The sequence below is a fragment of the Melanaphis sacchari genome, unplaced genomic scaffold (assembly GCF_002803265.2).
Source record: "Melanaphis sacchari strain LSU unplaced genomic scaffold, SCAv2.0 Contig7_pilon_pilon, whole genome shotgun sequence".
NCBI lineage: Eukaryota > Metazoa > Arthropoda > Insecta > Hemiptera > Aphididae > Melanaphis > Melanaphis sacchari.
The window spans coordinates 2,727,703-2,752,624 of record NW_020271560.1 but is presented as its reverse complement, the minus strand read 5'-3'; the positions used below and the strand labels follow the sequence as shown (position 1 = coordinate 2,752,624).

The 24,922-nt window shown below is 21.9% G+C and overlaps 1 protein-coding gene across 1 annotated transcript in view; it reads right to left on the bottom strand.

The window, feature by feature from the left end:
- The window catches only part of LOC112601782 (FMRFamide receptor-like), a 90,641-nt gene extending 68,041 nt beyond the window's left edge, over positions 1-22,600 (bottom strand). The window contains exon 1 of the mRNA XM_025349560.1: positions 22,530-22,600. The gene's annotated coding sequence lies outside the window, so the exon portion shown is untranslated. The remainder of the gene's footprint in view (positions 1-22,529) is intronic.
- Between the last annotated feature and the right edge of the window lie 2,322 nt (positions 22,601-24,922).

The window sequence follows — 24,922 nt, the reverse complement described above, 5'->3', positions numbered from 1 at the left end:
GAATTAAAATTTTGTTATTTTTTTTTTTGAAAAAAATATTCCTTAATACAAAAATGAGGAAAAAAATAAAATAAAAACATTGAGAAGATCTGTGTTGGATATAAATTTAATAATTACAAACAAAAATCGCGGTAATATTATACTTGTTATTTTACCAATGCTAATTATTTTAAGTATAATAGAATTTGTGGATGTGATATTAGAAATACTGTTTTTTTTTTTGTTGTTGTTGTTTTCCGTGTCTTTTATTTGGCACGAAAAAATTTCATGAACAAAAATTAGAATAAAAAATGTGTTATTAAACGAAAAGATGAAAATTAATGATTCTACTGTAATACATATTCAATTTAGTTGTTTTAGGAAAAAACAAATATTCATTCAATGTTGGACAATAATTATAGATGATTATGATGATTTTATACAAAACATTTTAATTAAATATAATTTAAAGTTTTGTTTTTAGGTATAGAGTTATATAATGTATAAGTATCCAAAAATAAATATATTTTGAATGTCGTAATTAATTGTGTTCGTTTTTGTGCCGCTTTCGAGTGGCATCAAGAGGTTATAATAAAAAAGAAACATCTCTTAACCCAGGAATTTTGCAAGGTTTTGTAAGAAATTAGATAATGCGTTAAAAAGTTATTTTTAAAATGGGACAGTCTTTAAAGGTACGTCGAAAACTATTCAGAATGAATTATAAAAATGTAGGCTAGTTTTTTTTCTTTCAAAAAGAAGTATTATAAGTTAAAAAAGCGGAATATTTGACAATAACAGCTAATACAATTACTTATATTAGTGCTAGTTTTCAAATAGTAAATATTTTCGCTTTATTGTATATTATGATGATAAGCCGGCAGAACTTCTTTGGCATTTTTAAATTACAAATAATAATATAATACTCAAGCTTTATCCGAGTGTATTAAAGAACAGCTTGATAAACATATGGGAAAATAAACTGGTAATTAATCGCTTAAACATATGGTGGCGCTTTAGTTATGACTTATGAGTAATCATAATAACGGCATTCAGACGATAATAAAACAGAATTATCTAAATGCTCAATACTTGCATAGTTATGTTTACCAGCTTAATTTAGTTGTGTCCAATTTTGTGTCAATAAATAGAAATGTAAGAATCTTGTATATTGTTGTTCATTTTTTCAATATTTTCTCAAAGAATGGACATTTTAGACGAAAAAGTAAATAAACGCTTACTTACCGCTGCTTCGGCAAAATGTAATTTTCATTTTTGAACAGTTAATATTGTTTGTGAGTATAGGAAAGATTTAATTAAATATATGGAAAAATTTGTAAATAATGAAACTATTAAACATATGTTTTCTATTCAGTATGTCTGGTGATTAAAAAGAACATTTAACGATAATGAATTTATCTTTTAACTTATATTATGTCATAATATTATGCATCATGTTAATATTTTACACAATAATTTACAGAAACAAAATAATACTAACCCTAAGGTTTCTTAATTGCAAACAGATAGATAATTTTGAGTAGTATAATTTTCAGAAATATGTCTTAATATACATTTAATACATTTTAATCAAATAATATGCGTGTAGAATTTTAATTTATCTTTTTATATATAATATCATTAATACTTATAGCTTACAAAAATTAAGCATTTTAAACATTTATCATTTTTAAAAACTATTTGGGCCTTTCATCGTTTACATATTTAAATATAATATATTATACTAAATTATCCACCAAATTTACTAAATAATTCCGTATAACAAAATGTTCGACTTTATTATAAATACGTGTATAATGTATAATTTATATTTTACAATAAATGTGCAGTAATATTTACATATACTATTTAAGCATAAATTTAGTATGTGTAAAGTTATTGTTGTAGAAGTTATTATAGCACAAACACGAAAGATATAAAGGTAGAAACCAAGCAAGTATTATTAATTATTTCGATATCACCATTTTTTGTTTCACGAATCTAATCCAGAATATTACTTTTATACATACTAAAAATAAAATAAGGGTATTAAATCTAATTAAATAACATAATTTAACATAAATATATAAAATAATTATTAAAAATAAAATCTGTAAAGAATATTTAATATATTAGATTTAAAGTATATGACTATGTAATAAAAAAGACAGAAGATTTAAGCTTAAAAAAATATATATTTATTTTAAGGTTTTTTAATTGAAATTTGAATTTACTAATTTATAACAATTGATTAAGTATTGGCTTGATATCAAAGTTAAAATAAATTTTGAAGGCATTATCAATTTTAAATTGGAGTGTCAAAATAGTCGAATAATCAAGCATATAATTTTATTGTTATTATACGAACTCCAGTAAAACTTAATGAATTATTAAATAATACATTAAAATTAATTTTCAAAAGTTTTTCATTGTTATATAACGCATATATTTGTTCAAAATACAGTAGATGTTCATGAAAAGTGTGAGTTATAATTAATTATATTTTAAATTTGCAGTTTTGAATTAAATATTTTTCTTATACGTGATTAGAACTTTTTGCAATCCAATATAACTATTTTTAGATACAAACTATAACATTACATTTTTTATTGTAAAAACATATATCATATTACTATAATATAAACAACTAAATATTTAGATAAAATAATTTAAATATGATCACAAAATATGCATCTAATGATTTTTAATATGTAAATACCCTACGCAAAAATGTAATAAAAATTATTATGTATTGAATAAATCATTAATGCATAACTATTACTTATAACATATACAATATACATGTATATTGTTAAAACTCTTTTGCGTTTAGTTAAGAAATACTAAAAACGTTAAGAATTCTAAGTGCTTTAACTTTCAGTACATTATATAAAATGTTTTTTTGTCATTTTGCGTGTCGTAAATAAATTACTGCATTATTAGAAATAATAAAGGGATTTAAGAAGATATTATCTCTTTTCTGTCATAAAATTACCAATAAAAATATTTAAGTATCGTATATACAAAAGTTTTTGATAACGAAATAAAATATAATTCATTATTGTGTAATAAACTATAGTGTATTATATATTTCATAAAGGTATGCATATATATGTATACTAATATAGGTATGGATTTATGTATTAATGTGAATATTATATAAAACAATAATGATCGCAAATAAAATGGGTTGTCTTTTGTACATGCACAGGCCACAGAGTAATCAAATTAATCTTTTAAGCCGTTCTCTCCGTTTTACTACGCTAGCTGAGTGTTTAAAATTTTAAAAATATATACAGCATTAAAAATAAGTACAATAATGAAAAAAATGTAATTCATCGTGAATTTAATCTAATATTGAGGAAAAGTATAAAAAATATGAATTACAATAAGTTGCATTAATGTTAAACGTTTAATGCAATAATAAATAAACTACCTGAGATAAATATTATGATTTTATTTGTATGAATTTATTACTAATTTATAACTGATTGTTTATGCTCAATTATATGAGTAGAGACAAATGTTATAGTGTATTTACGGTATTTTTAATTATTTAAAGAACGTATTTTATGAAAAAAATATTATTAACAATATAATATTCGTATACCAAAACGAGGATATTGGATTTGTGTATAAAAAGTCCATGTCATTAGACAGAAAACTTCTTTGATAACATAAATAAGAGTTCAACATAAAAATCGTATAAATTCATAATTATAATTATAATTAATAATCCAATGAATAAATATTAATCTTTCTTTGAATTTCGTGGAAATACTATTGTTGCAGTTATAAAGCTATCTTCTAAAGTTTATGTTTTTGTTTCACTCTTGTTCTTGTCCTCCGGCAGATCTGTAGGGGCATTAAAAGGTAATGATTTTACAGCGAAATCGATTGTTCTGTAAGAACTTTTGTAGAAGAATGTAATGAAAATAAGCGACATTCTATATCAGATATGAGTTAACACAATTCATAATACGAGCAAGTCAATTTTTTAAATTTTTATTTTAACGTTACTTATTATACCCTCGTTTTTATCTAAAACGTTAAGTTGAAATTTGAATTTTAAAATCATCAATTTTTTTTATCAAATAAACCATTCTATAATCAGATTTAATTTATTATCCTTTTATACACAACGTAAATCTAGCTATAAAGAAGAAACATATTATATTATATAATATTATTGTGTCGTTAGTATTATGAATAATTTTAATTTAATTTTTTATTTTAATTAATTTTTATACAACATTAAGTTAAGAATTAACAATAAATTGAGAATTTACGTTGATTTAATACAGTAAAAATGCTTGTGACGAATAATGAAAAAAAAATAAATATTTTTATCGATTGCAATAATAGATTGAAGTTATTATAATATACCTACTATTAATGGGTTGATAATTCATAATTATAAGTTTAAACTATAATATTTAAAGTTTTAATTTAATATATTCAGTTCAAGATTGTAAGCAATTAATCGTTGTTTTTAAACAAATATACTGTATATTAGTGTATATTTATATAATAATTGTACAATTATTATGTTTTTTAAAGTTTCTGTTTAGAAGTTTTTTTTTCTATTACATTTTTAAGTATGAAAAGAAAATTGCTAATTTATCGACCATTTTATACCTATACGCGTACATGGTGTAATATACCACTGATGTAGATAGTCATTTACAATATTCAGCGAGTAAGTGTGATAAATATGTGGTAAAAAGTATTTTTATAACACGCGTTGGACATTGTTGTAATGGTCTATAATTAGAGACATTGATACCGTTTGTGAAGTTAAATGATGAAATTTAGCGAAAATTCAAGTTTCACACATCATCCGCGGGATAATAATAAAAGTAATATAGTTATACTTGTTATATATCAAGGTACAGGAATACGATGAAAATACTTACATGTTTGTCTGCGTTATTCAATGGCCTTTACAGATTTGTGTATACCTACTAAACCGTCCCGTTTATAAGGATTTTTTTGTTTTTAAGGATTAGGTACACGTCACAGAGATAAAAAGTGCAATACCCTGTTACTTGATTTTTTTTTCTCTACAATATGGCCTCAGTTAATAATAAATACTATTGAACGTTTTTGTAGAGTATTTTATTTCCCACACCGTACTGTGTGGAATAATAGAAATGTTATTTAGTGTTAACTAAAACATACTCTGCACTTTCAGTCTATAACGATCTCGCTTATTCTGGTTGATCTCCATTGTGTAAGAGCAACTTGCGCTGAATTTATATTTTTCAAGAATTTTATTATCTGTAGAATTATCTAGATTTTAATATAGATTTATTAAATTACTTTTTATTGAGGGACTAAATTGTTTACATCAACCATTTAAAACGATTTTATCCGACCAAAGTGGTCATTAGTGTTATAATGCACTCGCGTTTTATTTTAATAAGAAACTGTAACGATGATATATATATATATAATTATATAATATTTTTATGAAATGTAATCAAATGTTCAGTAATACACAGATTAGATTAGAACGCTTACTCGTATAAATACAATTTTAAGTAAGAAAAATGTAAAACAATTAACTAAAATTTAATAATTCCGTATGTTAGTTTTATTTTTTAACTCATTAATAATGTACTCGTATATTGCATATATCATTATTTGTACTTTAGTTGCTTAACAAGTGATGATTGTGTTGGCTTAACAATGAAACAATGATGAGTATTTTTTGAGTTTATTTTTTTAATTTTGTTTTTAAAATTTTTATCTATTAGTCTAACTTCAGGTTTAACAGCAATAAAAAATTTGCTTTTAGTGATTGATTTAAAGCAAAATTTAAATATTCCAAGTTTTCTAAATAATCAAAGAAACACAACAATATTTTACACAAAACCAGTTTTTGATAATTTTGAATTATTTTTTCATCATTTTCCAAAAATTAATAGCCATAGAGATTTTAAATTTTACAAAATACTTATGATTATTAGCAATGTTTCTAAAAATATAATTTCTTAAATATTATAGGTGTTTTTGTGTTTTGAAATTTTCAACTTAAATAGTTTTTTTATATTTATATACGTTAATATTGTTTTATTCAAAAAGTCAAGAAGCTTTGAATTTAATATAACATTTCGTAACTTTTTTTGCAGAAATTAAAAAATATTGAAAATAAATCATCACAATTTTTATTCAATTCGTTTTGAGTTTAATTTTGATGATGGTCATGATAAATTTAAAATTAGAAATTTATAATATTTTCTATTTTAATAGCCTGTTATTTATACTTTAGCTTAAATTTAAAAAAAAAAGGTGGCATTACTACTAAGCAAATGTTCATATGGTTGACTTTGATGAAGGCATCAAATGAGTATTGCCTGACAGCTGCCTAACGAAGACTAGTCACCGTCGAAAACAGTTATTGGATACAATGAAAATATATTATCATGAAGTTAAATATTTAACATTATTAGATATTTAAACGTTTATCTTAATTGATTTTAGTTATGCATGTGTAATTAAAAGATGTATTAATCGCAGGAACTAGAAAATTATTACCAGTACATAAAATATTTTTTCACAAACTATACTTTTAAGTTACATTATACTAATAATACTCGTACATAAAAAAAAAATAAAATATTATAATATTATATCTGATTTCACGGTAAAAATGTGTTGACTTATATTATATTACTAATAAAAAAATAAATTATAGTTATACAATTATATTAGCTTTATGACCCAAGTTCGCACAGGAGGGAATAAATATAAAATACATTTATATAGATATATAGCGATATTAATGTACTTCAGTCTACGTGTAAATCGACATCTATCATCTTTGTAAACTAATTTGACCAAAATGAGAAATCAGTTCGTGGTGAATTTGATATAGCAATAAATTGGTACATTTTTTAACGTGGTTCAAACTACTCTTTAAATTTTCGTTACTTATCTAAAAACAATCTCTTAAACTTTTGTCAAAATTGTTCGAATATTTTTTTTTTTTAATCAATAAGCTAAAAACATAAGTACACAGTCTTTTGTTTTAAATTTGAATAAATTAAATATTATTTTATTCTATTTTTAAAATCCAATAACAATGATTGGGCTAATATAAATAATTTTATTTTCAATTTTATTTCTGTTACCAATAGAAACCCTATTATATAAAACAAATTATTATTTGATTTTCGTAATACTTAATGCAACAATATGTTAAACGTTTAACAGTAACCTATAGGGTGCTAAATTCATCGCTCACTTGAGTCTCAATTTATCTATTAATATACATTTTATCGAGGTTGATTTCAATTATACAAAATCGACAGCATTATAATATTAATAAGGGAATAAATTTTATAAAATATTGTTAATGTTCAGGTGACGTCCTCTTTCTGTCAAAAAATAAATGTGATTTTTATGTGATTAATTTTTTTTTTTTTTTTTGTGGTACTGATAGTGTAGGTACTGAATACATTGGTGATTCGAAACATTTTTTTTTTATCATGTCCGTGTTAAGTGACATTATTTTATTAAGGTACTATTAGATTAATTATTTGTAGCATAAATAAGGGCCAAAATACTTATTTTGTCTTTTTCATGGATAAACATTTGATTTAATGCAATAAAAAATAATGTATTCTTGATTAAGCAAGTTATGAATGCATATAGTTTTGAATTGCATATTCCGTGAAATGGCTTTAGCTGATATCAAACATGTATCATTTAAAGTGTCCTATTTAAAGGCCTGGCGCGCTAGCTGACTTTTTTCTGTAGTTCATAAGATATGAAAAAATGCATCAATATTGAACACATTTATGTATAATAAAATCAGGTCAATATTTTCATTTCTGATAAATAGATTTAAATAGCATTGTTTTTAATATCCACGTAAGGAATGACTTATCACTTAAAAATAAAATCTCTCATACTGTTTCCACTAAGAATCGTTTTTTATTAGCAACGACTCGTTATTGAGTTCAAGTTTAATATGACCATTACAGTAATCAAGCAAGTTTTCCGATTTTTAGATTTTGAGCGGAGTGATGAGCATAATGATTTTAAATATTTTTGTTTTATTTGTGTCTGTTATCATTTTTAGAGGGAACAATAATTCGATAAACAATTATTTATTTAGTCAAAATTCTGCGAAATTTAATACAAAATCCCTCATGAGTTGTATATATAAAAATATTAAAAATATATAATAAGGTTTTTTTTTTTATATGCATTTGAAGTTAAAATTTGGGAGAAATATATATTTTACGATACGTAACGATATTCACTATATTGTTAGAATTTAAAAATATTGTTCATAAGAATTAAAATAACCTATTATATTGTATACACATAAAACAAAGGTATTATTAAATACAACGTTTTCGTTAAAAGTTAACTCAACATATACCATACTAATAGTAAAATAAAATCGAAATGAAAATAGATATTACTAGGGCTGTGAAATTGTAAAAAAGTAAAAGAAACGTAGCTTTCAAAGTACAAAATTTGAATTACATAACAAAAAATGCATTTATGAAACTTTTATTATGCATTTTTTTTAGGTAATTTTAAAGTTATTAATTCTTTACCTTTTCTATTCTACATCCCATTTTCATTAAATTGAAAAAAATGTATCACTTTCTTTCTTTATTTAACGAATAATTTATACAATATTCGGAATGATTTCTTTTGTATTAATTATGATAATTGTAAAATATAAACACTTATAATATTTATCGATACTTGATAACTAGCTGTTATTTATTTTTAAAGTTTTCCTGAATTTTATAATAAAAATAATTAAATAAATACAAATTTTATTTTATAATAGCAGATTGTGCTTCTCTAGTGATACTATAGCATGCCCTCCAGGTTGGTATACACTAAGCACTGTTTCAAATATTAAAATACAAATATTAGTATATATATATTAAATTTTAAAAAATTTTTTATTACCTGAATTTATTAAATTTAATATCATTGAATTAATGATATTGTTTAAGTATGAAGCAGACTGGTGAATCTCAATAAACTATAAATCGCCATGTTACAAAATATAAAACAAAAATAAAATTTTAATTTGACGCAGTATTTCTATTCTATTTAGCTCAATGCACATTAATTATTTTATTACGTTGAACGTGATACGTGATTACTTGAGGCTCATTTTCTAAATATTGTCTCAACCTTTTTAATTTAAGCTTTACTTGCTTGTGAGTTAGAAATCATGTTGGATTATAAAACTTAACTAGGTACCTAATTTTGAATTCAATTATTTTTACTTAATATAATATTAGTTTTTACTTTATTAATAATATAATATATTAAAGACTTATCTCATCAATATAATATGTTTGAACAATTTAAATAATATAAATAAGCTATGAAAGTATTCAAAAAAATTAAATTTTTAAATTTTCAAATAATCATATCATGATAGAATCGTAACATTGCATATTATAGGTTACAATTTTTTTTTTTTTTTTTAATTAAATTTATTTGATAAACTATTTAATTACTTTCAAAATACTATAAGAATACTTATTTGAATTATAATTTTGAAATAAATTAAAAATATATTTACTCAGCAGCACCATATTAAAATTATCAAAAACATTATATTTAAATATAAAATCTTTGATATAATTTGTCATATAAGGTATTAGCGAATTATTTATTAACATTTATCGTAAAGTATTATAGTTACTTATTTAATTCTTGCAAAAATATAACAGATTGCACATCCTCACATTATCATTGTTTACTATCAAATGTCGCTCACGTAGTTTTGGAGAAAAAAGATGACAGCTATTTTATATTATTCAAATGATGTCATGGTAAACAGGATATCTTCTTCATACACACTTACACAATAATATTAAGATAAAAAAAAACATATATTATATTATACTAACTGCTTAACTAGATTTTGATCATTACAACCTGTGGACGGCAGCTTAGTGTGAAAAAAATTGAAACTTGTTTTTATCGAAATTTATTTGATTAGTAAGTCAGAAAACTGTCAATTTGGTAATCATTTTGGATTGTATAAAAAATAGTTATCTGAAAAGAAAGTCGATGCCTTGCTAATATATTATCATTGTCATACTTATCTAGCGCTTTTTGTATGTAAAAAATAAAATTTAAACATATAATTGAGTGTCAAGCTAGTCAACTGTGTAAATCGATACTTGGCTCTGCTGTCGGTTTACCTACGGTAGATTGGTCGTGTTGTTTGTTGCGTGTATAGTGTTGTCTTATATATAAATAAGGTTAAAGTCGAAAGTCATGTTTGAGTGTCTAACTATGACATGATAAAATCATATATTCATGTCATCATCAATTATAGCATACAAGTCAATAGATTTATAAACGGCGTGAATAAGTTTATCCTCAATGAATTAAAATTAATCTAAATATTTTGGAAAATTTAATTATGCGTAGTATAAATCTTTGGTCTAAATATTAAAAATATTATGCTTTTTTTTAACTATAAAACAACTAGTTTATTTTCGTGATTTCATCGACCTTTATTAAAATTCTAACTATGAACATTTATAAAATGTTTTAGTATATTTAAGCTCAAATTTTTTTTTATTTCTATTAACAAAAACTCTAGAACACCTTATATTAAATTTTTAAAATTTTTAACAGAATGGAGTATTAAAGTTAACAATGAAAATTATTTAAAAGGAGTTAAAATATTTTTAAATTTACACCATGTATAGTAAATTATAATGGAAAAATGTTGTGAAAATTAAAATTTTTAATAATTTATTTTTGATTTATAACAAAATAAATAAATAAATTCTGTAAAACTTTTTTCTCACGAAAATTCTTTTATTTTTCCTTAATTTTTTGTCTATTTTTCTTGAAAATTTTTAAAAATATTTGTGAAATTTCACTAACAAGTACCAACTAGATATAATTTGCAACTAGAAACTAATAATTAATAAAACATGTTTACCTTTTAAAATAAGACACAAAAAATAAAGCACATCATTATTTTTGTATAATACCTGCAATACATTTATTATACTGCTTAGATGAAAAAAAAATGTATTAACATATTTTTACTATATATTAATTAATTTCAATTTGTTTAAAACATTATATACACACAAACAAAAGTTACTGAAAATTCAATTGTATGGATAACAATGTTCCTATTTTAGGTTGTACTACAATGTTCATATCACGTGTACGTGTAACCAATAGAAAATAATTTATTATATAACTACGTTTGCTATCAATAAAAAAATTAATACAACTCTACTCTCTATTTACCTCCCGCTAAAAAAAATAAATAAAATAATAATAATAATAAAAAGTAAAAAGTAAAATAAAATATTATTTAATTGGCTTACTGAATAATGCTTACAAAATAATTCTGTAAATTTGTATTATAAAAAAAATGTCAAAAACATAGAATCAAAAATAATATATATGTGTACAGAATATTTTCATAATCAGATTTAATCATTGCATAATTTTATTAAACACGTATATTCATCAAAGGAAGAAAAGGGACAATTTAAAAATTGTTTTTAAAAATCATAAAAGATCACTGCCATCTTATAAAATGAAAGCATTTGCTTCGTTAATCCCCAGTTAAAAGTTCATGTCAATTTTTTGATTTTACGATGTATTATTATTTTTCACTGTATTGTTTAATAATCTATTCAAATTAAACATTTTATTCTTAGAATTTCCAACTAACCATCTAATTTATTATTTAGTAAATAATAGCTGTATTTAAAATACATGTATTGTATTTAATTGCAAATTTGTATTCATCCTAAAAAGATTTAATAAATTGTTTCGAGTTCTAAATATGACAAAGTGCATTAATACAATAATGTGCATTGAATAGCAAACATAATAACATAATATCTGTAAGGAGATAATTTTAATTATATATACCTTTATTTCTTAAATTTAATTTATTCATATATTTATTAAAATTAACTATTTGATAGTATTCGTCTTATTAAAAATATTTTTATATTAACCATTTAAATACAAATTAATCAAATATTACATTGAGTGCAGAATCAATCACAGATTTTTACATCCGTATAATTTTTGAATACTATTGAATATTATTTACTATATTAAAAGCCTACATTAAATAAATACGTTTAATCTAGTACAATAATTTATGAATGGTTTATTTTGAATATATTATAAGGGTATTATTTTTATTGTCATTATCATAAAACCTTATTTACAAAAAAAAAAAAATGTAATGATTAATTTATAAATAAAATATTTTATATTATTTGAAGAATTGCATAGGTATTTAACTAATCAAATTAAAATTATTTCATTTAACAAAGACAATTTTATAATAATTTAAAATTTCATTTATCAACTAATACCATTTAATATGGTTAATAATCAATTCTAACTTACATATAAAAAATGATTGATCAATTGAGTAATAAATAAATTTTATAGTTTTGTTATTTAAAATTGATATTATTATGAAATACTAAGGACATGAGTTATAATTTGTTTGTGTTTAATTTAGTAATTTTATTAAGTATCTGGTAAAAATAAAAATTAAAGAATAGAGTTATTAAGAAAATAATACAAATTATAAATAAAACTAAAATTGACAGTTTAAGTTTCCAATGCGAATAATAAGCTATAAATCAAAACTTATTTCATTAGATCGTTCAGGTCGGGTTTTAGCGAGGTATGAAGTCAATATTTGATCAATATTAGTGGCATTGACAAATTAACACATTATTAATTTCATTCAAAACGTGAATCACACTGATAATAATTGATAACTATATTATTCAAAACCATAGATAAATGTTTCAGAGTTACAAAATTTTTAATATAAATTCATAATTCATTAAATAATTAATATTTAAGGAAAATAATTAAAAAAAAATAATAATAATAAAATAACGAGTGCTAATTATATTTTTGGATGAATTCAACTAAAACTAATTTTTTCCTTTTTTTGCATTTAAAATTTAAGCGATACAATCTAAATCTTTTTGTGTGCTTTTTAAATTGATGTAAGCTTGGTTTCACCATGTTAATTATAAGCATTTTTTTTTTTGAATTACCGCCGATATAATAAAAGAATAGTTTTTTTTTTTTTTTAAATAACTTACTTGTTTATATACTAAAACTTTGCATAACTGGGGTGGAAATTATTTTTTTAAATAATTAAAGACGTTAGTATTAGAAAATAAATTTAATGTATATGTATCATGTACATAATATAATACTATGTAACAATAATTGGTAAAAATATTATGACCCGAGGAAGGACTATAATATTATAGTTATAAATTTTATTATAGCTTATAATATTAAGTGTAAATATTACACTATTTTTAAGTTAAAAAAAAATAACTTTTCATAAGATCGCAGTATACTTTTTAGAGTTTATAATTGTTCAAATGGTACTAATATTTAAAAATCCTACCAATGAAATGGGTTGATATTCCTTCTGGAAAATCGGTATATCTGAGATTGATCAGGGTGGTTCTAGCTGGTTTTAATTTAGTGTATTATTATATTATATCGTTATGTTATGTAAAGGGGCACTTATTCAATCGTATATTTTAATGCTAAATTAATACATTCTCATTCTATTATACTGATTAATTTTATGTTACGATTAATTAAATATTGAAAATTGATTTAAATTGTTTAATAACTGATATTATTATTTTGTATCTACAAACATTTTTTTTTCAATTTTTTTTTTTTTTTTTTATCTGAAGAAGCATAAATAATTTACACTTAAAAAAATTAAAATGTACACTAAATGTTTACATTTTTAAATTCAAAATATTTTTGTTACTGTATTTTGTATTTTTCATGACCTAATTTATTTAAATTTGGTTCGTAAGATTTGAAGAATACAAGACGAGGAAGTCAAACTTCTTTTTTCAAAATCCATATCGCGTTAACTTAATCAGTAGGTACTTTAAAATAAAAATAGGAGTTTTAGAATGAATCGTCCGATTTCAATATCCATAAACTAAAATCTTACCCGTATTTATTGTCACGTAGCGTTATGTAGCAATTTACGTCCAGTCGTTCTAATAGCTTTGTTAGTTTTAAATATTTTAATATTAGTGCAAATTTACTTATTATTAAATTAAAAGGCAACGAAATATTATTCAGTACTTCTGTAGTTTGTTTGAAACTTTATTTTGATATTTTAATATTAAAATGAGTCATAAACGTGTAATTTATTACATAAAGCTTAAAAATACTCACAATTTGGTCAAAAATTGAAATATCAAAAAAAAAAAAAAATCGGACAAATCACAGAATATGCTACTTCATTTAAGTTTAACAATTAATAAATACAATCTAGTATTCAAACATAAATATCTAAATGGAAACTGTTTTACGTAATTTTGTCATGTTACGTCTTAATAGACGGAGACAGTATATGTGGGCGAGACCTTAAGACTGAGTCTCTATACCCGCATTTGTTATCATCGTTTTACGTTTCGTTGGTTTTTATTTTAATATCATAGTGAATATCAAACTTAAAGGCTCGTATATATATACTATATAATAATTAGATAGCAACCTCTGTTAACTTTAAAGTGTGATATATTATATTTATGATAATAGACATCGATTTATTCTATACAACTCATATTGTTTTAAAAATACTGATTTTTTCACTGCTTTTCCTGCACCTCACTGGCATATGACTTTTGGAAAAAAACATTTTTCTTAACAAAGTATACACAGTTTGCTATCTAAGTTATTTTATTTATTTATGCTTAAAGGTTACAACATATTTTTAAAATAGATTTATTTGAATTTTCATTCAGGTTACAGGAAAATTAAATTTCATTATGGTATACAATTTAAGTATGAATCATTGCATGTTGGAAATAGATTTTTTTATGTTATGTACTTGTAAGATGGAGACTGTTAATGTGTCACCAAATAAATATCTAAAACTGATTTTTTTTATTTAACATCGTTGTATTACAGTTTGTATACTCGTACATAATAATTTATTATTGAAATAACTGCCACAAAGAAGATCATACAAACAGTTTAGTGTGTAGTAGTTTTTATCTACAACCTCAAAATAATAAAAAAAAAAAGACATGTAAATAATCTTTAATCTTTCGAATGGGACTTAATTTCCACGAAAAAAGTATGGTAACAATCATTACTATCATAATAATTGCACTTTAATTCGCATCACACGAATCATTGTGTCCGGTATCCTTTGCTTGAACACTATAGTTGGCAGGCAATTTGTTTACAAACATTGTTTTAATAAAATGTATTTAATCCACGTGGAAATAACTGAGTTTGAAATAATTTATTTTGAATTTCATTTCCTCTCTCTAACACGCACAAACACGTGTCATATTATTATATTATTTTCTCTCAGTCTCCTATGTAAAATAATTCAACCAAAATTACATTATTGTTCTGAGTTAATCGATTATTAATCAAGATTGATATGCACTCCGAGGACATATATATATTAAGTTTTTGTACTGAAAACAGCACGTTGTTTATCAGTTTACAATATATAGGAAATTACCATCATTAAAAGACAAGTCTTCTATTTCATATACGATACATTTTGCAATGTAGAGACTTGCACGAAAAAAAAATGAAGTAAAATACTTTTCTAGTTAATTATAGAAATATACCTAGTCTTATTTTTTTATTGTATTATGTTTTAATTTATATTTAATTAATATTTATTTGATACTTATTTATATTCTTTTATATTATTTTTTGTCATAAGTATTATTTTTAAATTTTAAATAATATATAACATTTGAAACCTGTTTAAAAGTTCATGAGCTATCTTTATAACTATTTTTAATTTATTGATTTAAATAAATACAATTATTTATACATCTAGTCAGAGGAATTCAATTAAAATGTTAAATTATGTTTACTTGAATCTTTTTAGTTCTCTACAAATAGCTATACTTCATGTCTCTTCGGATAAAGTCTAAATTATGTACGTATATATTTAATCTTTATAACTGACGAAGTTTGTCAAATAAAATGAATATTATATAACTCCATTATAATATTTAATTTTTTTAGATTATTAGTAACTTAGTAAATATTAAAACAATAAGTCGTGCTTTCAAGATTTATTTATGAATAAATAGTATAGTATAGTATACATATTTAATAAAATAAAAATTTTAGTTAATCTAAACAAATTATGTTCAAATTTAAACCTTGTTGTTATTTAATATTATTTAACATAAAACTTATACATTTAATCAACGAAAACCATTAAAATAACTTTCCTTTACCATTGGTTTCATTATACAACATTACACTAATGAATCTGTTAATGATAAATGATAAATGATAAACGAAAAACAATTCTGAGTAGAAACCTCTCATTGGACTATAGTTAAAATGGTATTTTATTAGAATATATTCATATTGCCAGTAGTGAGCTATTTTTATATAATTACTACAGTAGCTTGAATTAATTGTTGTTAAGAACATTGCATATTTTATTATAGAGTTATAACTATAGTTTCTTAATGTATAAGAGACATATTTGATGTTTTATAGAACATTAAAAACAAATTTGTAACTGTTTTATTATGCATTACATTTATACAAATATTAAACATGTATAATAGCATTATAAATGTATTTATATTATATATGTGTATAATTTCTTAAATGTGTTCTATTTGTACAAAAAATAGTATAATACAATTATTAGAATATTACAGCATGATATTTTAAACTTTAAAACACCTTTAATACTTTCCACTAGGTAATATATAAAATTGTATATACCTATATGAAGGTATAATGTAAATAGAGGTTATGCAACTTATTATTTTATAGATGATACCAAGGAATTCTTAATAATTTAGCCACTAAATGTATGGGCCTTCTACTAATATGTTTGTTGTATTTCAAGTTAGAAATCAAATTTTAAATACAAAATTAAGTAAAAAATAAAAATTTAATATTATAATCTATTTTTTAAAGAACATAAAATTTGCTCGAGCGGAAAAGTTTTATTTTTAGAATTATTAAAAAAAAAAATATCATGAATTTGAAAAAAATAATAATTACCAATACTTATAATAATTTAAAAATAAAAATATGAAAATAAATACTTTTCCTCAAGAACAATTTATTTCATTCTTCTATTAAGAAAAAAAACTAAAAATAAAATAATATTCTTTAATATAAACTGAAAATTAATTGTATAGTAAAAATTTGGTTCATAGACTTCTATGTGACGCGTGTACATAGACTATGCTTGAGGCTAAGATAATCTCTTAAATAGTTGGAGAGATACATAAAACATTGCATTATTAATATTTCTATAAACGGCTGAACAATTTATTTAATTTACAATATACATATTATACATATTTATGACTGATTATAAAAATATACAATCTTTTTATACTTCTACCAACAAATTCAAATATAAGATAATAACACATATACAAAACTAAAATATACTATGTATATTAACATATTTTTTTATTTGCTTTTACATTTGTAAAAAGGTTTATAACAACCATCTCCCTAACATCTATGGACAACCTTTTAATTTTTTTTTTTTATTGATAAATGTACCTATTAAAAATGTAAATTAATAACAATTGAAAAATTATGACAGAGTATAATATGTGTGGTTTACAACTATTTGCTAAATTATTAATAAATACGTCATCGTTATGTATAATAGCCACTATTGTTGAAAATCACTATTTAATTGAACATTTTGAATATTATTATATTCTACAGAATGTACTTTAGAACTTATTCAACATTATCAGCGTAGAATTGTATGAAAAGCCTTGTACTTAAAATGTATAAAAAATTACTAATTAGAATTATTCTATATATTCATATATTTTAATTTGAGATATAGTGATATAGAAATTTATCATTAAATTATTTTTCCTCTTTTTTGTTGTACTTAACTAAAATGTATTTTAGATTCTGAGTGTAAGGATACATGTATTGATTTTAACAGTGATGCGTGTTATTATTTATTGGCGTGTCTACACAGTACACGATTTATAGTAGACAAATGTTTTGATCTTAATATTTGAGTGTGGTTACTGTTATGAAGTATAAACTTTTTTATAATTTTTAAAAGTCAAAATTTAAAATTTTTAAATTTCAAGTTTAAATTTGATAATACTGAGTATTTAAACAGAAAATGGCGATATTTTATCTTGTTGTAATTTAAAAAGTAATATTTTTCAGAACTTCACATTTTTTGTTAATGCTTACAATATAAGTTTTACATATTATTATATACTATACGCAAAACACAATGTAATTTTCAAATATATTTAGCCTAATTTCAACCTATTACATACTTACTACTTCTTATTGCCTATTATTATTTAGCTATACTACAAAATTATTCATACAATCGTATATTATCAGGAGATAATATCTACTCAATTGTGTATAAAATTGTATATTATATAAATAATATAATGATTTATAATAAATTAAATATCATTTTCACAATGAAAAATAATTTAGCTTACAATATTAATAATTATAAAAAAAATGTCTATAATAACAACATAAATATAGCATAAATTATTATTAGTATAGTAAAATATGCTGACAGATCGTCTCTATCCAGAATCTTTTTTCGTATAGGATGATTCATCATTGAACTAAAATTTACTACATTCACTAAAGTGCTTCCTGAATGATGAAGTAGGTACACTCGCGCCTACATTACATCAAAGTTGTTTCTTATGCTTTTCCATTTTGTATAATACGTAGATGATGCAATTTTATTGTATCATATCTCAAATCATCTAAATAATTTTTTTTTTCGGGAACTAATATTTTTATTCTCTAATTGTACTAAGGTTAATAAATTAAATTATTTACCAAGTACCGACATACGTTTAGGTTATACATTGTGTAAATAAAAAATATACATCAATATTAAAGAAACATATATGAAATATAATTTAATTTAATTTAAACAAATATTTCAACTAAAAAAAAAAAAAAAAACAAATAAATAAATAAATAAATAATAAAGTAATTAAGTAATTTTAGTAATTTTAGTAATTAAAAAAAAATATTTTACTATTACACGACGTCAATACCGACGTATAGTTTGACTAACCTCAATTAAAAAAATATTGAATTATCGATGAAAAAAAAATTACTACCAACCTAACACTGTGTAGAGACTATATTTAAAGATACATTAAACAAAATATAGATTAAGCTATTACATCATAATAGTAAATTGTAAACCAATTTCTGACGAAGTTTAACAATCTACACCACATCTGATTGATTATATAATGTCTGTAATTCAGTTTTGTGTAATTTATCAAGCAGACCTTTATTTTACATATTATTAGTAGTGAAAGAAGTGAAACCTTTGATTTTTGTTAGGATAAAATAATATAGATTAGCTCAAAAAAAATTTGTTCCGTATAAGTATATCTGATGGGTCAAAAATGATAATTTATAATCTAATTTATACATTTTTTTTTTTTTTTTTTTGTTAAATCTAGTATAATCTACATACATATTAGTTTTTTAATAACTCTGAAAATAAAACTTTTGCAAATATAAATTTCAAATATTGCCAGTTAGTAATTTTCTTTTTTGGTTATTTCATTTTTTTTTATTTTTAATTAGTTTGTTTAAGAATATGATAAAATACATGGGCTTTAAAATTCAGCAACTGTTTTTTTTTCAAATTTATAACGGGAGTACAAAAAAAAAAAAAAATAATTATAATGTAAAATTTATATTTCAAAAATTGATACTACTTATATATATATTTTTTATTTTATACGTAATTTATATTATTTTTTTCATTGTGATTTTATATTTTTTGCACTATTTAAAAAAAAAAGCATTTAATTTTCATTAATAAAATGTATTAGTTTTATACTTTATGTAACTGTATCTACAAATATATAATATGCTAAGACAATTTATTATGCATTTGTACATTTAAAGGTATCTTTATGAATTATTTCAAATAAATATTTAAAAATGTATTCTAATAGAATTATGTACTAACGTTAGTTACCTTAGTAATATTATGATTTCAAACCTAGAATTTTTAACTAACTATTAATGAATAAGTCACATTCCCATTATAATGTTAAGTAAAATCCATATGAATTTAAAATGCTTTATGATAAGCGTTTTTATTATTTTTGTTATTAAAATGTATTTATTTTTGTTTTTAACGGTTGATAAAAATTATTATTTTTTTAAACATCAAAAAATCACATTGTTACTTAATTTTTAAGTTTCTAAAAAAAAAAAATTGAGTACACATGGCCAATTTATTTTATTTTTAACAAACACTTATATAGTAGTATTAAATTAATCATATATTATGCTCAAAATGATATATGAATGTGTCTTTATAGAAAATTAACGAGCCAATTACACTGAAATATATTCATTTGATTTTCGATTTTTTCTTTTCGGTTAAAATATTATGTTTCATACTCTAAATTATTTTCTTACTACATAGTATATAATAAACAATTAAACTAAATAATACATAATATTGTTATTTTAATCGTTGCTTAAATAATTAATGATAATTCTGATTTCCAAAACATTTGAATAAGTATGATTGTTAGTCATTAAAATATTATTGATCAACTTAGAATGTAAATAATTATTTTAGTTTGATAATATTCACATTATTCATTATTCTCTTTCCTATATATGTAAATATCTGAGAATTTATCACGTAATGAACCTAGGTGTATTATAAAGAGTAAATGATAAAATAATTTAATAATAATTGTTTAAATACATTTTGAAAAAGATGCAACTATTACAAAATATTTAATAATTATTTTTAAAATTTTAAAAACTATTGTTAAATATATCTACCGAAATATAATATCCAATTTTAAGTATCATCAATGTTCTTATGCTCGTTAGTTGTATAGAAATTTGAAAGTATTATTACCAATGGCTTTAAATTTTGTCCTGTATTATATTTTCTATCTATACAAGTACGTAATACGTTATGAGAAAAACATTTCCAGTTTTATAGGAGTAGGCACTACAAACAAATTTGCATTACATTAAACGAGTGTGGATAGTAACAACCAAGGTGCATTATAATCTATTAATATTAACGGGTAAAGTCATAAAAGAGGTGAAATGTATTGCCTTCATTTTGAGAACGGCTTTTATGAATAGTGTACAGCTATTATACAAAAAAAAAAAAAAAAAATGTTTTTGAGATAAAACCACCAATTTACAGTAGTTCGCTGTAGTTTCTCCGTATAATTAGAAATTCAATGATATTTCAGTACGTTGATTATTATTTATGATAACGTAAATGTTAGCCATTTGCATGAGCAAATTTTTCTAAATAATTATAATATATTATTATAAAAGTAATATTAAACTTACTAATATAGGCAATAAATATATTATGTTATAATTTTGTATTCACATAAAAATGAAGTTGGTAAATAATACATTTTTGAAATTGTACTGTTAATCAGATTTCATAGTATAACTTACTCTTAACCCATAGGCATCAAGGTATCTAATTAAACAAAAATAAATATTATCACCTACTTACTTAATTATATATATAATCGTAATTATAAACTTTACACACCTACTTAATTAGTATTCAAAATAAATTGCTTTGATTAATAAATCTTTTCTAAAGAAATTGTTTGTTTTAGTACTATAAAATTATTCTTCTATCATTTTATAACTTAAGTAATACTTTATTATGTATCTTAGATTTTGTTTTGTAAAAATATTAACCCAAGAAACAAATTGTATATGTATAAAAAAAACAAATACAATAATATTTAAAAACTCAAAAAATTAAGTGAAACTCGTTCGTTCATACACTACACTAAAAACAAAAAATATTTCTGATACATAACTTATTTGAGTTACTATGATATAGTATGATATTACATTTTGGATTTACTTAAAATATTTAAAAACTTATTAATCTTTATTCAAATATTTCCAATCAAAAGATTTTTGGCTTATAATTAAAACCTTTTAGTATGTCAGAAATAGAACGCTTTATAACAACATAAATATTCAAACACCATGCACATTGATTCCAATCTATTAGAAACACATACAAATCACTAAGTCTTATAAGTATATTATTAAGTATACACTCAAAGCCATTATAATTCGCTTTCAATTAATGCTGCAATACTGTTTTGGATTATCCATCATTTCATTGCGAAAGAAAGTTATAAAGCAATATCCTTAATATTTAACCCTGAATAACTATAAACTCAAATAAACTATATCTGAAGTAAATTCAATAGAATTTCACCATTTGTCGTGATATCAAGTCTTCGGTATGTATATTTTATTTTGTATGCTAATATAAATTGTCTTATATAAATATTATGAATTCTCTATTTTAATAAATTGATTAACAAGATCAATTGAATACATCAATGAATCTATGTTACAATATTTATCAAAAAATCAGTAATTTTGAAAATAACATTTAAAGTACAAAAATACGAAACTCACTTAATATCCTATAAATATAATACACTAACCTGTTGTTAACGATGTGGTAAATACGTAATCGACTTGTTAGAATTTTTTATTCAGCATGATATTTGTGAAGCTATAATAATAATAAAAAAAAAAAATCAGAGATTAATAAACTTTATAACAAATTTTAAATGAAAATTAATTATTGAATATATATATATATATATATATATATATATACGTATATAGTAATTGAATCAGATATTTAATCATTTGAATAGCATGTTATAATTTTATTATCTGTTTAGTACAATTGATATAGGTTTGACTATTTTAGAATTAAGTATTTTAAATTTGCTTTAAGCATTTATTCAAGTCTTTATAATTTAATATTGGTAAACAATTAGTATTATATTTTGACTCATATATATCATAGACATTAATAATGCATATTTGAAGATAATTTGCTGGATCAAAATCAGTTTATCATATATTTTAAGTTAAATAATGTTCAATAGTAAGAGTATAAATTTTTTGATATAATCTATGATTCACATATTTTTCATGATGGTTATTTTTACCAATAATATATCAAGGTGACCTGCAGAGTAAAAATTGTTTATTTTATTTGAAAATACTATTTAAAACAAAAATTAAATTCATAAAGTATCAAAATATATTGTAGAACAATAATATTGTAATTTAGCTGAATTTGTACTTATTTTGCTAAAACCCAATAATTAATAATTTGGTATTAGTTTTTATAATTTTAAACATTGTAAAGTTGTAATTGAGCAGACAAACAATATAGTTAGTTTTTAAGATATTTATAGATTGCTTAACTTAAATTAATGTTATTTTTGAATTATTTTTAGTTTGTTTTTTTTTTACTAAAAACAATTAAATGTTCCAGAATACAATATAAAATAATTGTCCAGCTATATTTTGTTAAAAAATAGTAATAATAATGAACTATAAAAATAGTTTTAAAAGAAAACAACTCTACGTTACACACGAAAATATAAAGTTCAGTTATAAAAATCAATCTTTTTAGTTTCAGCATTAAAAATTTCAACTAAAAAACTAAATAAAAATATATTTAAATTTGCTGTAGATTTGTTTAGTGGTTTACTTGTATTTATAAATACATATAAAAAAATGGAAATTCTCAATGAAAACGAAGATGAAGTATATTATTATGAATAGTCGGTTTTAAAGCAATGCCCTTGAGACATATTCTTATTTATGGAGAGGGAGTAAGAAGAAAAGATAAGAAAAAATGACACTCAAGATTTTATTCTGCTTTGATACTTTTGACTAAACATATTTCACAGATCCCATTTACCATCTATATATACACATATTGGTACTACAATCTACGCCTATATTGAACACCAAAAACGTAAATCGCATTTACATTTGTTTAACAAATAGCTAAATTGTGAAAAGCTGTATTTTATAAGATTGACAATAAACATATAAGTCTTCGCCTCAAATATTAAATATTTTTTTACATTTTATTTTCTGTAAAAATTGACTAATATTATTTAAAAATTATATAATCTATAAAATAACATACTCGCTAAGGAATTTTTCCAAAACTTAAGAAGTAAATCTACTATTTTTTTTTTTTTTTTTTAATCGCTATGTTTAGCACATCCCATAATTTACATGCATAAAATATTTTTATATATCTAGTGTTCAATATAAATAATAAAAACCAAAATCAATTCAAAATAACAAATTATGAAAAATCAAACATAATATAGACAACTTGGAACTACAATAAAAACGGAAACTATAATAAACCGACTGAAATTCGACTTATGAAAAACCAACCTTCAATAGAATGTATCTCAAGTGTAGTTACTTTCACAGTAAAATATTTGATGAGAGAATGTAGATCAAACTAAGAAGAAAGGAAAATAAACATAACATGTTAACAAACCTATACAAAATAACCGGACCCGACTGTCAACCAGAAAACATCACGTCATTCCTCAAATGAATGAAGCAAAGTATTTAATAAAACTTATACTTAAAAAACTTATATTAAAATGGTAATCGAGTTGTAATTAAATGTTTAACAGGTTGACTGCCATGAGATTCCATACTGGATCTCACCTCTCCGTATCCACGCTGCCAAGGTTTTTTTGTTAAATTGTTCAAAAAAAAAATTTGGAAAAAAAATTCACCTGTCTATTTCAAAATTTGTAGATATCTTTTCAAATTTATTTTAAATGTTTTCCAAGTGTTATTTTATTGTTTATGGATGAGATCCAAAATAGGATCTCATGGCGTGGGTGGCACTTTCAGTTTTTAATTAGTTTTATATCCATACAAAGTGAGATCCAAATTGACCCCTCAATTCATCAAATCTTTATAGTACTTATCTATTAATAATAATGTGTAGTATGATATAATTTTTGAAACACTTACAAATTGGAATATTTAT